This window comes from Benincasa hispida, chromosome 2 (genome assembly GCF_009727055.1).
Source record: "Benincasa hispida cultivar B227 chromosome 2, ASM972705v1, whole genome shotgun sequence".
NCBI lineage: Eukaryota > Viridiplantae > Streptophyta > Magnoliopsida > Cucurbitales > Cucurbitaceae > Benincasa > Benincasa hispida.
Window position 1 is genome coordinate 45290525 of NC_052350.1, and position 17116 is coordinate 45307640.

The window sequence follows — 17116 nt, forward strand, 5'->3', positions numbered from 1 at the left end:
TTTGTGCAGAAAATGCCTTGGCGCAAGGCAGAATTGCGATCCAAGGAAATTAACGTCCGAGCGCATTAAGAGATTGCAACCGCAAGGCTATGCGATCGTTTGCGTTCGTGATAATTTACTCAAGAAGGTGGCCGCATAGGGCCGGCGCATCAAGGTGAAAGCTTAATAAATTACGATGAGACAGAAAGCTGATGATAGTCGATTCCGAATTAAGTTGACAAGCCGTTAACGACACACTGTAGCAAGTACACTCAACTTTTTGGTGACAATTATTCGGCGCATCAGATAGAGAATTAATGACATCCCATCAGTGCAATCATTTGAGGGAAAAAGCTTTTCACCCTAAAGCTCTATAAATACCAAAGGCCACCTTCATTGAAGAAGTTCGGTTTTTCATTCCAGCTGAGCCATATAGAAGATAGTTAGCCTTTGTTCATAGTTTCCATATATTTAGAAGGCGAAAGCGAGAGAATAGAGAAGACGCCGGAAGATCGTTCTGGTCAGCTGGAGAGAGTGCTAGGGAGCGTGGAAAATAGAGAGAGGGCCGACTCTTGCGAAAGTAAGAATATCTTTTGAGCAGAGTAGAAAAAAAATAGTGTAAAAGCTTTGGGAAGGAAGAAATTGCTACCATGCTCCTTATCTTTATTTCACATTGTCATTCTGTATTTCAATTTCATTTATAGAATGGAACCTACATTTCTACATCTGTTAACTCTCTTTACAATACACATGAGTAACTAAACTTTCGAATGGGTTGAGAAGTACTTAGCTAACATGTCCTACGATCTTCATTGCATGCGATCATCTTGTCTTATGTTGCATCCATCACCCCTTTAGAGCTACTCAAGAGAGAGTCTAAAGAAAGAACCTAAGACTTGAGAGAGCTAGGTTCGAATCTAGACTTGAGAAAACAAAATTAGATCTGCATAAACAAGAGATAGAGACTTAGAGATAAGCTTGGTTTGCCAACATGCATCACACGCACCCTAGAAATAGGTTATAGTAGTATGCGGTCGCCTTGTCTATGTGTGTACCATTCATCATCGCATAGACAAGAATAGAGGCTTAAACGTAAATCCTATAGACACCATCGCATACATCACATGCGTTCTAAAATTAGAAGCCATAGCATTTGCATTGAGAGTTGACTTGTTATTGCATGTATGTAGCATGATCGCATAACATGAACACAATCTTAGGAAGTGTTAGCTAAATCCCTTCTCAACCTGTTCCCTTGCATACTTATCGTACTTTCGTATTATTAACTCTTTTCTCAAATCCGCTGCATAGACTTTATACTTTGAACAACATACTAACCAAAGCATTGTTTTATTTGTTACCACAAAGAGAACTGAAATTGCCATCGCACACTGTTTCCTTAGTCCCTGTGTCCGACCTTGGGCTTACCAGGAAACTTAGTAGGATTTATACTTGGATCTTGCTAAGAAAATTTGCATGCACAATGCATATTCCACCATCGCATGTTCCATCATCGCATTCTACACCATTATTTCATCGCATTAACCACGCATCACATCACCACCGAAGATTGACAGACGATTTCCTTTTCTCTTTCGTAAGACAAAGTCAACCTTTAAAAGGCTGAGTGTCGGGTAGATCCAGGGGTCATGCATAGACTTTATCTTTCTACTTCCTTCATGCATAATCTCTCCAAGACCAAAGCACGCACAACAGGCGATCTAATACGGTCAAAGGCTAAGGTTTTTTTATCCTTGCCCTTCTTTTCTCTTGCATCATTGACTTCTTCTGCAGTTATATGATTGTTATCGACCACCTTTTCCTTCAATCTTCCAATTATGCGAACTGGCTCTGACGACTTATATTCATGCCCCTTCCTTCACGCAGGTATAACGTGCCCTTCCTGAAAAAGCTTCTTTTGGGTTGAGGAAAGCTCAAGTCACTCATAAATGCTCAAACTCTTAAATTTAGTGTGAGTTGTGAAGTCATACCCCACTTTTGCCAGCAATTCATGGGATTTTGTCAATTCCTCCATAAGGATGCCCAATTATTTCATAGTCGTCTTAGGCATTATGTTGACGACTGATCCATTGTCGATGAGAACTCGACCAACTCTTTGTACTCGAATATATCCCGAGATGTATAAAGGCATGTTGTGCAACTTTGATCCCAACAATAGTTCTTCATTTGAGAAACCTATAGATACAACACGAGGCATACACACGCACTGTAGAGGTTAGTACACCATATGCATTTGATTCTAACAATGCGTCGATGAAGGTTGTCTTGGCTGCATGAAGAAGTGATAATAGGTTATTTATGCTGAACAGTGGTAAGTCTTTTGATTCTTCCATCGTTTTCAATGAACTCAGAGGAGTATTCTCTTCTTCCATCATGCTGACAACGTGAAATGCAACAATCTCTGGCATTTTCCTCGAATCGCAACCATAGAAGTCCTTTAAAAGGAAATCTGCTAATGTAACTTGTCGCCTGGGTTGAGGGAAGTCCTCCTCTTCCTCCTCAACAAGCTTAGGCTTCTGAGCCTTCTTTTTTCCCTTCATTTTATGAGTTTTTCTCCTTCTTCTGCAACTCTGATAGAAGCACGACTTTTTTTGGGCAGGGCTTAACTTTCTCTTCTTTTGGCATGTTACAAGAATCCAACCTTCGTCATCGTCACTATCAATGTTTTCTTCTCTGTTTCGAAAATCTGTGACTTGGATCTCTTGCTAAAATTGTACAACCACACATTCAAGGGTCCCAAACAGGACGAAATTCTCTCTTTCATCATAACATATAATTGATGTTGAAGTGCTCAGAGTTACTGCCACTACGGCATGATTTGTTTGAGCAACCTCATCCAGGTCTAGTTCAATCTTCCTCTCCCGAGTCAATCTTAGGATCATCTCCTTTAGCACGAAGCATTTTTCGACTAGGTGGCTAACGACCCTGTGATACTTGTAGTAGTTAGGATCGTCTACCTTTCCTGCCTATTCCAGTCATTTACATTCGAGTAGTTGGATAAGCTGTTATTCTAGCAGTTGCTCAACTATATCTACAACATCGAAGTCAGGAAACGGATAGAATTTTTCCTACCTCTCCTTTAAAGTCAAGCGATATCTTTTTCCCCTATCGCATTTCTTTTCAATTATCTTCTCCCTCTCTTTCGAAGAAAACTTCAGCAGGGTCACATTAACGACCACTAATTCCTTCTGGCGGCTTTTACAATCTTCTAGCACCCTTTATATCTTTCTTGTCCTCCTTCATCTCAGGGATTAGGAAATATTTTGTTCCCCTATTGAAGATGCTTAACTTCATATCATGGATGTGAGTTTTCAATTCTTCAAACGTATGAGACTTTATACCCTGTAGAATATAAAGAAGTCCCAGTGTATACCTTGGGTGCACATTTCTATAACAGATAGTTCGATGAGTCAATCTTTGCAGTTAGAACTTAGAGCTCTCCATCGGTTGATGTAGTCGATGACTGGCTCTCCTTTTCGTTTCTTGGTGTTTATCAGCTCCATCATACTGATAGTGCATCTGGTGCTATAGAAGTAGTTCAAGAATTCCCTTTCAAGTTGCTCCTAGCTGTCAATCGCCTCAGACTCTTGGTCAGTGTACTAGTCGAAAGCGTTTCCTTTGAGGGTTCTGACAAAATGCTTGACTAGAAGATCTCCCTTGGTTCCCGCATTCTTGCATGTCTCCACAAAGTGGGCAATGTGTTGCTTTGGGTTGCCATTTCCGACGAATTGCTGGAACTTCGAGGGTTGATATCCAGTAGGCATTCTCAAACTGTCAATTCTTTGGGTGTATGGCCTGGAATACATAAAAGAGGTCTAAGACAGGCCTCCATACTGAGCTTTTATGGAGGCCATGGTCATATCCTGTAGTTGTTGGACCGACAGAGAGGCAACAAAATCTAATTATTGCAGTTAATTTTCTTGCAACACGGTATTCCCTTTGTCATTTTCTTTGACAACAAGAGTTTAGCTTGATTCAGCAGCTTCTCAAGATTGCATCTGTTCTCTGAACGCAACGATCTCATGATCCCGCTCCTCAACAGCCTTCATCAAAAAATTTATCTTCCTTACCATTTCTGCTATGGCCACCTTGGCTATTACTTCTGCCATCATGACAGAAATCATAACTAGGTGTGATTCCCTTTTTGACTTGTTGGAAGGTGAAGTAGAGTTGTCAAATAAGGAATTCTCCTTGATGAAAACCCTGCCTTTATGAGATTCTATCATCTATCTCAGGATGTTATGCGCAATGATGGAACCTTGCTTTTGCTCCTGCATCACCTTCTTTGAATGATTGCAGGTGACAGGTCCCATGTAGGAGTCTCTTGCGGAGGACGCTCTGGATGCGACTTTCTTAGATGTCATTGATTTGCTTGAATGTTGAGAGAGATATGAGAAGTAGAAAGGTCCCACTGGGCGTGCCAATTTGTTTGCACAAGGTTTCTGGAGAAACTTGTTTCGTAGAATTGAACTTGAGTTTGTGTGGGTTTGATGTGTTATGGTTCAATCTCTAACACTTGATCCCCTGATTCTTTCTTAGTTGAATGTGTGCACTTAACTTGAAGAAGTGAAGTACGTGGTGTTCTTGAAGTCAAAGTCTTTGAAGAGTCTTTGTGTCTTTAGGAGACTTGTGTCTTCAAGAAAATGTGTAACTTCAAGAGTCTAGGAGTCTTCTAGTTGTTGGTGAATTCTCTCTGGGCTCTCTGAAATGTAAAATTACTGACCCCCGCCAATAAGAAGAGCTTCTCTATTTATAAAGTTCTCTAGTGGGCCTCGCGGACTTGGACTTGGTTGATCTATGGGCCTGGCCTTTAGGCCTGATTAGTTGGACTTGGGCTTGGTTGGTCCATGGGTTTGGCCTTTAGGTCAAATTAGTTGGATTTGGGTTTGATTTGACATTTGGGTCAAATTCAACCGATTTTTGGGCATAGTTGGATTTCAATCCAAATAATAATATCAAATTGGGTCAAATTAATCTTATTTGATTCAACGATCATGATGAAATCACGTGATTTCATCAAAAGTTGTCTTCAACTTCAATTTGGGACACATGTCAACTCCTAATTGGTCCCAAATTTGATGATTTGGAATTTCATCATGAATGACGTGGCAATTTGTGATTTATCTAAAATTTCTCATTCAACAGTGCTAATTAAAAGTTATTTTGCAGAATTATCAGTCTGAAGAAGCAGTTTGGAAGTGTGAGGATGAGATAAGGACTAAGTATCATGAACCCTTTAAGGAATTGAACTTTCAAGGACGAAAGTTCTTAAGGGGGGAAGAATGTAACACCCCAATTTTTTCATGTAGTTTTCATTAAATTATCTTAAATTGTTGGCCTTTAGTACCCTCAATATATTTTTTTTAATTTTGGAAAAATTAAGGAGATATCATTTAATGTGGATTTAAATTGATTAAATATTTGGAAGAATATAATTTATCTCAACTATTGGATTGTATGTTTTCTTTAATTTTGGTTTTGGAGCAACAATTAAGATAACTTGAGAAGTTAATTGATTTGAGATTAATTTGACAAGAGGTTTGGAATTCTTGGATTATTTTGGATAAAAGATATAGAAATTTAGAAAAAAAGAAGAAGAATTTGGTATTTAGAATTTGGAAAATTTGATAAGATTTGAAGAATTTAGAAACTAAGGAGGAAAATGAGATATATGTTTATATATATATTAAGTTAAAGTTAGGGTTTTAAGGTTATTATATATATATATATATATATATATATGATTTTTCTAAAAAAGAGAAAAAGGAAGAAATTAAGAAAATCTCTCCTCCCTTGTTATGCGCCGTGTTATTTGTATTTACAAACTACAAGGTATATGAAATTTAGGACATCAACTCCAACAATCTCTTACTTGTCTTAAAATGAGTAGGATGTATAGTATCAAATACAATGCAATGAGTGGAGTATACAGTATTAAATACCATAAGTAGGATGTAAAATATCAAATACAATATAATAAACTAAGACATACAATATACCCAATAATATCTCACTTGTCCTAAATTAGGTGAATCATATCTCGTAGACCCGTGCTTACTAGGTGACTTTCAAAAACTTTAGTCGTGAGAGTCTTTGTAAATAGATGAGAATTAGAGTCAAGTTGAAGGCTTTAATTGTTATTTAGTAAAACAAAAATACTCTATATCTGATAATTAACAAAATATCATGGACTACTAAATATAAATTGTCGTGGATAGATAATATATACATATATTGAACATCATACTTACAAACACTACAAGAATGGTTACATTTACATTGTAATTGAAGCGAAAAAAGAAAAAAAAATCACAAGTAATCACCAAAAGACTAATAAAAAAGTAAATGTTAAAATTTATCATAGACAAACAAAGAAGAAATGGAGAAGGAAAAAAAAAAAGTAAAATAAAACGAAAATAGCATGCGTAACATACTTTCTCATGTCACCTTATCATTCGAAGTTTCCTAGCTTTTGCAACTGATTCATATTCACATAGTTGATATATATAACTATAAAACCATTTTTTAATTTTAATAATATGGTTGAAATGATCAAATTCAGCTAGGTTTGTAATGAAGAGGGAAGAAACATATAATATTAGACATAAACACTCTTTATTTTATTCACACATTAGCATTGAGATGGATAAAAGATTTTACGTTCGGATTCCGAAAGTTCACAATTCTCTAAACTTCACAACCTCACTCCTTACTTCAAACGTCTTCTAAAGAGTCATACCCGAAGGCAGAGCCAGAAGGGTAGAACATTCAAAAGATAAGAACGTCCAAGATTTAGAAGGATATTTATGATCTAGCACCATCGCGACATATAACTCAATCGAACTTAGGTATGATTGACTTACATTCTCTTTTCTTATCTCTAAGACAATACGGTACATTGTTCCTTCCTCCACCACTAAACTTTCACTACTCACCACGCGAATGAAAGTTGCCATTTCCTCTATTAGGTTGTGTGTAAACTTTGCCACTGCAAACCTTCCCATGTCTTGCACATAAGGGTCCTTGGTGTCTTCTATTGCTTTCCAATCACAATGCTTGTGATTTTGGACCAACAAATCAGCTCCTTGAGGAGAGACTAACACATGACTCATCCTAAATTTTGAGTGCTAATGGTTTGAAGAAGCCTAAGGAAATTGAAACTTTGTTAAGATGATTTTGCTATATGATGTCGACATAAATGGAAGTTTGACATTTATAGAATTTTTGTTCAACCCTAGAATGAATATCGATTAAGGGAATTTGATTCGTGGATGACTTAAAAGTTTAATAGTAACATTTAAAGCTTGTTTGGTAACTATTTCATTTTTTGTTTATGAATTTTGGAATTTTTGCATATTTTCTTTCAATCTTCTTGTCATGATTTTCACATTCATTAATATATATATATATATATATTTGAGTTTTTAATTGAATCTAAAAACAAAAAGAAAAAAAAAAGTTTTCAAAAATTGATTTTGATGCTTGATTTTGAAAGCATTGGTAGAAAGTAAACAAATATAACACAAAAATTTAAAGGTAAACGTAGAATTTGTAGGCTTAATTTTCTAAAATCAAAACCAAAAAACTAAAAACCAAGTCCTAATTTGATAACCATTTGATTTTTTGTTTCTGAAAATTAAACTTATAAACACTTTTTTTACCTTTATATTTATTGAGTTTTTATCTACTTTTTACCAATGTTTTCAAAACTTTTTTTTTGAAATAGTACATTTAGAATTTGGCTATGATTTCAACTTTTGTACTTAAAAAAGATGCAAATCATTAAAAAATTGAGATGAAATAGACTTAATTTTTCTAAATCAAAAACAAAAATTCCAAATGGTTACAAAAATGAGACAAAAATTGCTATGAAGCGGTGTGTTAAATATTGTGTAATCTTAAAGATGTGAATTTCAATCAAACAGTTTCATGGCTAATTGAAGATAGCTTTGAATCAAATCCATTTTACTTGGTAGCATTCTTTTATTATCTAAACCTTCAAATATCATTCATGGCATCTAATTAGCATGTAGGCATCATAACATGATATAATTTTCAGTTGCTTTTGACCTCAACCCATTTCTACTTACAAAAATTAATCCTTTAAAAGCTCTTTATTTACTTTTACCCTTTTTTTTACCATAGAGTCAACAAATGCTATTTAAAGTATAAGAATGAATAAAGGGGATGTAGATGACACACTTCAACCTAACAAAGCCACACACCAAGAAGCATTTGTATATGACTTGGATATTATAGGGTAATTGTAATTGATAACATTTTTAGGAATAATAATCAAGTGTATAATATCATTTAAAAAAAATTACAAATATAGACAAGTTTATCAACGATGTACTATGATTTATTACTAATAAACTCCTACCAATAATATGGTTCATCATTGATAGACTAATTAAATTTGGTCATATTTACAATTTTTTACATTATATTATATCTACTAATACTTTGGGTCTAATGTCTATATTTGTAACTGGCCCTATTATATAAAAATCTAAAGATATAGAGTTAAAAACATAGTTAGATTTTATTTATTTTTTGGAACTAATCAATATGTTTTTAGTATAATAAAGATAGAAAATTTGAATTATAGACCTCTTAGTCACAACCACATTTACATATCAATTGAGGTAGGCTCATATAAACAACCCACGATCTAGGTTAATCAAACAAAGGGTTGTCCATATAATTCTGAGAGAGAAAAAGGAATTATTGTAAAATTGAAGTGAAAGGGATATATGCTAAAGTGCTTTTATCTTTTTAAGTAAACGAACGTGATATAGATGCTCAAGTAAAAAGCAGTTTGCATGTGAGATTTTAAATTCTTTATTTTTTTCTCGTGATATATATCTTCTTATTTAAAATGGGAAGTTTTTGTTCAAATATGTTAATTAATTGGTAATTTCAATAATCCCAACAACCAAAAAAAGATTATAAAGACAGATTCCAATAAAAATTTTCAACAAACATCCGTAAATCTATGGAAATTACCACATGCTTCAAAATTAAAGAAAAATAAGATGGATAAAATATTTGTTATTTACATCAAAGAAGGGCATAAAAAAATTCTATCTCAGGAATCCAATTCTCTGTCCGATCATTTGACCAAAAATTGTCTTCCTATCATGAAGATAGGTCGTTGGCGTACTTGACACATGTCCTTATTCTTTAAAAATTGGAGATTTAAAGTTCCCTATCCTATTTTTTTTTTTTTAAAAAATCACTAATTCACAAAATCATACATTATCGTACATCATTACTTTTAAAGGGAAGTTATTTGTTGGAATGTAACAAAAGTTTCATATTAACAAAACAAAATGAAAATCTATGATATATGATGAGCAAGAATAAGGGTTTCGCAAAAATAGTAAACTATACTATTTCATTTACACATCTAACAATAATTTTTTTAAAAAAAAGATATTTTATTGTTTTCCTGTTTATCCCATTGGTATATCAACATGCATCTCAGTACTATCTAAAATACTTTAGGTTAGCTTGGTATATAAGTCAATGGGCATACACAATATAAATTATAGTAGTTATACAATTGATATATCAAATTATATCATTGATATAGCATATTTGTTAGTCACTTGTGTATATTATTAGTGGATTTAATTAAAATAGTTAGTAATTTGGTTTTAAATTTATTGTTGTTTTGGTACATGATCATCAACTTATAGTGCACGAACAGAAATACTCATTTTTTATAGCATTTGAAAATAGCATTATATAAAACATGCTGTAAAAGAAAATGAAAAAAAAAAAAAAAAATGGGGGCACTCAAATTTTAAGGAAAAAATCGTTCCATCCAACGTTTTTTCTCATTCTTGAATCTTAAAAACAAAGCTCAAATTTCTATCTCTATGCTACAACTAAGTTAGAGTTCCTTGAATCTTTACCTTACTAGTGAAACCCATAAGAAACTTTCACAAAAAAAAATGTTTTTCAATCACTTGTAACTCGTCTTCTCGAAACTCCCAATTTCTCTTTCTCATGATGTTGCTTTATGGGGTCTTATTTTTCTTCATTTTCTTGCTCTTTCTCACAATGATGTCACTGAAGCAACCTCAATCCATGTGAATAAAATCCACTTCTCTTCAGAACTACTCAAAAAATCGAAACCCCATTTGTTTCCATTTTTCCTAAAAACGGATTGATGATTGGTTCAATGTTCTATTTCTGAGATTGAATGATTTGATTGTGTGTATATTTTGTTTCTTAAGTTATTAGGTCCGATCAAGAGTCGACGATGTCAGTTTCATTGATGGAGAAGACGAAGACGATGAAGCTGATGATGAACAGCAGTGATGGATGTTGAACGATCACTAGTGACAGCTAAAGAGCTTTTAGGTATGTGCTCTCTACACCTATTGCAATAGAAACAGAGGAATGTGCCTTCCAGCTCCTGTTGGTATGCTATAAACTGTAAAATCCCTAACAAGCCTTTTATTTTTTGCTCTTTTACTCCAAAGACACAACTATTTTGGTTGTCATATTTATGCTTTCTGGATATTCTTCACCATACTTCTCTCTCTGTTTGTGTTTATGATATTTAAAATTGTTCATTGTGTTACTTTTAATCTATGGAATGCATGTTCTAAATTGTTTATTGTTATTCATGGGTTTGGCTTGATTTGGTCTCTATAAGAGAGAATGTCACAAGATTTTGGCTTGATTTACTATGATAGACTTGGCCATCATATATTGAATTTTGAAGCACATATTGAGCTTAGATAAAAGTGCAAATTTCTACCTGCCTTTTATCTCTCTCCTCTTTTGTTCCCCCCGGAAATTCACTTTTACATTTTGCATTTTCACCAAATTCTTTATTGTTATTGTTTTTGTTGTTGTTCTATTATTAAGTAAAATCAAAAGAAGCACCTCTTGAAGTGTTCTACTAATTGTTGGGTATAAATTTTACTCAGGTTATTCTGACTAAATAAACAACCTAAGTCTAGGTGTTTATTCAAATATAACAATTATATTTGGATTTAATCTACGATGTCTAGGTGATAAACCATTTTAACACCTCACACTGCTCACGTGTGCTCATAAAACTGGTTAACAACCTCAATTATTCAGCCATAATGCCCAGATAGGAGATGTTCATAGACCATCAACTTAAATACTCCCAGCCTTAGATAGGATTATATACCCGATTGAGTTTGTAATCGAAGTTTTATAAGATAACGACCTATTTTAACTATTAAAACAAATAGTTAGCCTACGTGAGCATGCAACTTATATTTGTTATGGATTATAATGTCTAATCCAATTTTATAACAACTTACAAAATTTTAGACATGCTGTACATCCATAACATACATCAGATATCTCATGATTTAATATAACACTTATATTAAAATATCTGAAACTGTAAACATGCATACTATATATTATAACACCTTATAACATACTTTCAATGCATATACCTTCCTATGATGGGATTTTAAATCTACATGTTATACTATATGCACATACAAGATTTATTTAATTATAACATACATCATGTAACATTCCAAATTTCAGGAAAATTTAAGTTAATTATCTAAAATTATTGAGTTTGAATTTCCCTTTCATTTGGAAAATTGAGGTTAAATTGAAATAATTGAAAAGTTTTTATTGGTTAAATTGAAGTTAATTGATTAGATATTCGAATGGATTATCTTGAAAATATTGAATTTTGCTTACCTTTGATTTTGGATTTTAGGGCCAACTTAAAAAAAAAATAAAAAGAGATAATTAATTTCATGTGGTTTTGAATTGATTTAAATATTTGGAAGGATTTAATTTGTATTAAATTGATGGATCTTATGACTTTTAATTTTGGTTTTTGAAGCCCAAATTAAGATAATTTAAAAAGTTAATTGATTTCTAAATTTAATAGAATCTTTGGAGATTTTGGAGATATTGTGATAAAATATTTTATTTATCTTTTTAAATTTTGAAAAAAATAAAAGAATTGAGAATTTTTCGAAATTAAATGAGAGTGAAAAGAGGTCAAAAATTGGGGAGAAAGCAATTCGATTTTTCAGCGACAACTTTTACAAAATTGTCAATTTTCATATTTTTAATCGTTGGATCATGCTCAAATTTGGTCAGTCTGTTTGAAACATATAGAATGTCATTTTGAACGGTTGGATCGTTGTTTGAATTTCTGGTTCGTTCGTAATCCCTACTGAATAAAATCTGTAAACTAGAAATTCCCCTTCTCTCCCACTCTCGCAAACCCTCCTCATGCAAGACCCTCACTACCAGCTGCTAGCCTAAACAATTTATGTTGTCCGATAGCAATACACGCTGCCTATCTATGGAAGCCACAAGTTGACACGACGTCGGCCGCCATTGTCCCGATCTTTGTCGAAATGTTTTAGGAAAACCTTGGGTAAGACTTATTTTTCCTTATAATTTGGGAGGTGAAGTTCACCCCTTTGATTTTGGGTTAAATTAGTAACCTCTCTTTGGTTTGAAACTTAAATTCAAGGTTTGGAAGTTTTGAGGCATTGACCATCAAGCTAGATACCATTTTGTTTTGCAGAAAATTGGTGAAGATCGATTGGCTAATTAAATCGAGTATTGGAATTTGTCTTGGATCAAGCCACAACTTTATGTTGATTCATGTGTGCTAAAAAAGTTCTAAGGAGATTTTGTTTTGTGTTTTTTACCAAGTTGAGGTAAGTAATCTTACTACTGGAACTGCCCTAGTGCCCGCAATGATAATTATGATTTATTGAGGATTATTAGTTAGCATGATATTTATGTCTGCCTTCATTGACTGAGGTTTGAAATGACTGGAGTCAAGAATTGACAAATATGATTTACTGAGGATATATTGATAGTTTGATGTTTATGTATGCCTTGCTGATATAAGAGTTTAAAAGGCTAGTTGCGCATAAAGATGTTTGAATACTAGTATGATTTGAGTATATTATTTTTATTGGAGATCCTGCTGAATCTGAGGAGGATGAGATGCATATATATGTTGTAAAGATATGATGAATAAATTTATATGCATATTGTAGAATCATGATGATGAGATGTATATGTATGTTATAGAACCATGTTGAGATTGTGATGTCGAGATTGTGATAGTGATTTTACTGATTAGTTAGAATGCCCACCAGTTTGTGTTTCCTTGTGTTTCCTTCGGGATTCATCAGTTTGTGTTTCCTTCAAGATTCACTAGATTTTGTTTCCTTCAGGATTCACCAGAGGTAATGGGCATATTTAGCTACAGTAGGATAGAACTCAGTTTTTCATGTATGTATGTGTCCCATGAGGACTAATACAATTTATATGTTCCACCAGAGATAGGCATCTAGAGGACATAAATCCCTAACCTGACCCCAGTAGTGGGGTTACTTACTGACTATTTTATACTCATTCTTTCTCATGTTGTTGTTTCAGGTAAGGGTAGAGATACACTGACGATGGACAAGCGGAATTCATGATCGAGCCACTGGGACTAGTTTTATGCTTCCGCTCATGAGATTTAGATTTCTTTTCATGTTTTTCTTAACTTTCAGTTTTGATGTTTGAAACTTGCTATTAAGAATCATTTTCAGACTTATTTATTATCATTTATGATTTATGGGTACCTTATTATTGTTTTTAATATTTGAATTTAATGAAATCCTTTTGCACTTACCTTATTTATTTAGCATTTATTTCACCATAAAAGAGTGTCGTTTTAAGTTCCATGCATACATGTACTTAATAACGGCCTAACTTAAGTCCTAGGGGGTCGGGTCGTTACACATCATATAAATAAATAATTAAACACAAACTGATATGGTTTTAGTTTTAGTATTTTCAAGCAATCAAAGGCCTAAATTATTACAATAATAACCAAAAGTTTTGCTGCTCGACCTTTTTCACTTCTTTCTTCAATTACAACCTAATTTCAACTATAATGACTCCAATCGAATTATAGACACTTAATCACACATTAAGATCTATCAATCAAGAGCCAATTACAAGAATTACAATATAATTGAAGAGAATTCAATGCCAAAACTCAGAAAAACCATATCAGGTCACCATTTTCATACAACTTATGAAAAACACCCACCAAGCCAAAATTAACTCGAATTGAATGCTTAAATGATGCTCTGATACCAATTGTTGGTTTACAAAAACATGCAGCGGAAGAAAAAAGGATCATTAAGCATTCTAATTCTTCAATTTTGACATCAAAATAAGCATGTTCATAGGGTATTAAGAGAGTTTCAACACATACCTTTAAAGATCCTCTTCAAACACGAATTTGAGCTACAATCTTCTCCAATTGAAGTCGTGGACCACACTAGAGCTTCCCTACTATTCTCTAGGAGCCTTAGTAGAGTTGTGGAACTCAAAACAAGTTTAAACTTAGGGAAATTAGAAGAGGGGTTATCTGGTTTTTGAGCTTGTTGAAGAACAACCTCTTCAACTTTCAAAAACCTAGCAATTCAACAATTGCATGTCATTTTCAGCTGAATCATTTTTTGTATTTTAAATCATCAACTCATGCTTTGAAGTCTTCATCCCATGAAGACACCACCTACTTGGTGGAATTAGTGGATTATGATGATTAAGGTGCTTTGAAGTTGAGTGGAAAAATTCCACTTTGTGAGTTTTTCCAAATTTTCAATTTTTTCACATTGAATTTTGAATTTCAATTTCAAAAACAAAATCAATTTTCAAATTTAATTCTTTAATTAAAATTGAAATTTTATTAATTTTGCAAAAATTAAATCAATCATTATTTTTTAATAAAATTAATAATTAATAATTTAATTAATTCTATTAACTTAATATCAAATATTAAATTAATTTGTCATCAAATCCATCATCATAAATCCCCATTCATGAAATTAATATTTAAATCATATTTATTTATCAATCAATTCTCCAATTACCTTTAATTCCAAAATTATACGTGTAATTATATCACATATAATTACTAATTCTCTTAATTCGAATTTGGACATTTCAAATCAACTTGTCACGCTATTCTAAAGCTAATCTGTTTGTGAGTTAGTAGGGGGACCTACAGATCATGGGCTCCAACGATTCGAGATTAATTGGCTAAACTCTTTACACTTAATTAACCCTCATTCGTTAACTACCAGGTCACTTCATTAAAGGGCAGTAATTATATTGTGTCCACTTGATATAACCATGATTAGTAAGTTAACTCTTCACAGGTTGTTCGTAATAACGGCTGGATCATATGACTGCTTTACCCCCGAGATTACCTCTTGTTCCTTAATGTCTCCTGATCCTCTAATGAATAATTTGTTTGTGATCCTATCAACAAACAGAATCCATCTCAAGCCAATGAGAGGGTGGGGTCCCTTGTTTAAGACCCGAAATTAGCACTTAAGGGAACAACCTCTCTACTATCCCNTGATCGAGCCACTGGGACTAGTTTTATGCTTCCGCTCATGAGATTTAGATTTCTTTTCATGTTTTTCTTAACTTTCAGTTTTGATGTTTGAAACTTGCTATTAAGAATCATTTTCAGACTTATTTATTATCATTTATGATTTATGGGTACCTTATTATTGTTTTTAATATTTGAATTTAATGAAATCCTTTTGCACTTACCTTATTTATTTAGCATTTATTTCACCATAAAAGAGTGTCGTTTTAAGTTCCATGCATACATGTACTTAATAACGGCCTAACTTAAGTCCTAGGGGGTCGGGTCGTTACACATCATATAAATAAATAATTAAACACAAACTGATATGGTTTTAGTTTTAGTATTTTCAAGCAATCAAAGGCCTAAATTATTACAATAATAACCAAAAGTTTTGCTGCTCGACCTTTTTCACTTCTTTCTTCAATTACAACCTAATTTCAACTATAATGACTCCAATCGAATTATAGACACTTAATCACACATTAAGATCTATCAATCAAGAGCCAATTACAAGAATTACAATATAATTGAAGAGAATTCAATGCCAAAACTCAGAAAAACCATATCAGGTCACCATTTTCATACAACTTATGAAAAACACCCACCAAGCCAAAATTAACTCGAATTGAATGCTTAAATGATGCTCTGATACCAATTGTTGGTTTACAAAAACATGCAGCGGAAGAAAAAAGGATCATTAAGCATTCTAATTCTTCAATTTTGACATCAAAATAAGCATGTTCATAGGGTATTAAGAGAGTTTCAACACATACCTTTAAAGATCCTCTTCAAACACGAATTTGAGCTACAATCTTCTCCAATTGAAGTCGTGGACCACACTAGAGCTTCCCTACTATTCTCTAGGAGCCTTAGTAGAGTTGTGGAACTCAAAACAAGTTTAAACTTAGGGAAATTAGAAGAGGGGTTATCTGGTTTTTGAGCTTGTTGAAGAACAACCTCTTCAACTTTCAAAAACCTAGCAATTCAACAATTGCATGTCATTTTCAGCTGAATCATTTTTTGTATTTTAAATCATCAACTCATGCTTTGAAGTCTTCATCCCATGAAGACACCACCTACTTGGTGGAATTAGTGGATTATGATGATTAAGGTGCTTTGAAGTTGAGTGGAAAAATTCCACTTTGTGAGTTTTTCCAAATTTTCAATTTTTTCACATTGAATTTTGAATTTCAATTTCAAAAACAAAATCAATTTTCAAATTTAATTCTTTAATTAAAATTGAAATTTTATTAATTTTGCAAAAATTAAATCAATCATTATTTTTTAATAAAATTAATAATTAATAATTTAATTAATTCTATTAACTTAATATCAAATATTAAATTAATTTGTCATCAAATCCATCATCATAAATCCCCATTCATGAAATTAATATTTAAATCATATTTATTTATCAATCAATTCTCCAATTACCTTTAATTCCAAAATTATACGTGTAATTATATCACATATAATTACTAATTCTCTTAATTCGAATTTGGACATTTCAAATCAACTTGTCACGCTATTCTAAAGCTAATCTGTTTGTGAGTTAGTAGGGGGACCTACAGATCATGGGCTCCAACGATTCGAGATTAATTGGCTAAACTCTTTACACTTAATTAACCCTCATTCGTTAACTACCAGGTCACTTCATTAAAGGGCAGTAATTATATTGTGTCC

The 17116-nt window shown here is 32.9% G+C and overlaps 1 long non-coding RNA gene across 1 annotated transcript; it reads left to right on the top strand.

The window, feature by feature from the left end:
• Nucleotides 1–9546: 9546 nt before the first annotated feature.
• Nucleotides 9547–13495, top strand: LOC120071733. The gene is made up of 4 exons (XR_005480321.1): nucleotides 9547–10374; nucleotides 12316–12409; nucleotides 12563–12698; nucleotides 13432–13495. It is a non-coding gene; the product is annotated as an uncharacterized LOC120071733 (long non-coding RNA).
• Nucleotides 13496–17116: the final 3621 nt, after the last annotated feature.